General features: G+C 42.0%; 1 non-coding gene across 1 annotated transcript; it reads left to right on the forward strand.

Annotated features, from left to right (window-relative positions):
- Window positions 1-240: 240 nt before the first annotated feature.
- Window positions 241-347, forward strand: LOC127108973 (small nucleolar RNA R71). The gene has a single exon (XR_007796466.1). It is a non-coding gene; the product is annotated as a small nucleolar RNA R71 (small nucleolar RNA).
- Window positions 348-566: the final 219 nt, after the last annotated feature.

The raw sequence follows: 566 nt of genomic DNA on the forward strand, positions 1-566 counted from the left end.
ATTTTTGCTTGCATCATGTCTATAGAGCTTAGTTCATGCACTCCTCCTTGGGCTTCCTTCTTCTCAACTGTCGCTCGTTCGACTCCCCGTGATTGATGGTTTTGGGCCATATCTTCGATGAGGGCACTAGCTTCAGGATAAGGTTTGTTCATTAGAGCACCACCTGCGGCAGCGTCGGTGGTCATCTTAGTGTTATAGTGAAGTCCATTATATAAGGTTTGAATGATTAACCAATTTTCTAAACCATGACGTGGGCATGCTCGTAACAACTCTTTATATCTCTCCCAGGCTTCGAACAACGATTCTCCTTGGTTTTGGGTAAATCTAGTTATATGGTTTCGAAGAACGGCGGTCTTACTTGGGGGAAAGTATCTAGCAAGAAAAACTCTTCTAAGGTTATCCCAAGTCGTAATGGAATTGGGTGGAAGGGAATCTAACCATGATAGGGCTTTATCTCTGAGGGAAAAAGGGAATAATCTTAAACGTATTGCCTCAGGAGAAGCTCCATTGGTTTTAAAAGTGTCTGCTAATTGGAGAAATATTTTTAAATGTTGGTTTGGGTTCTC

The sequence above is a fragment of the Lathyrus oleraceus genome, chromosome 7 (assembly GCF_024323335.1).
Source record: "Lathyrus oleraceus cultivar Zhongwan6 chromosome 7, CAAS_Psat_ZW6_1.0, whole genome shotgun sequence".
Taxonomy (NCBI): domain Eukaryota; kingdom Viridiplantae; phylum Streptophyta; class Magnoliopsida; order Fabales; family Fabaceae; genus Lathyrus; species Lathyrus oleraceus.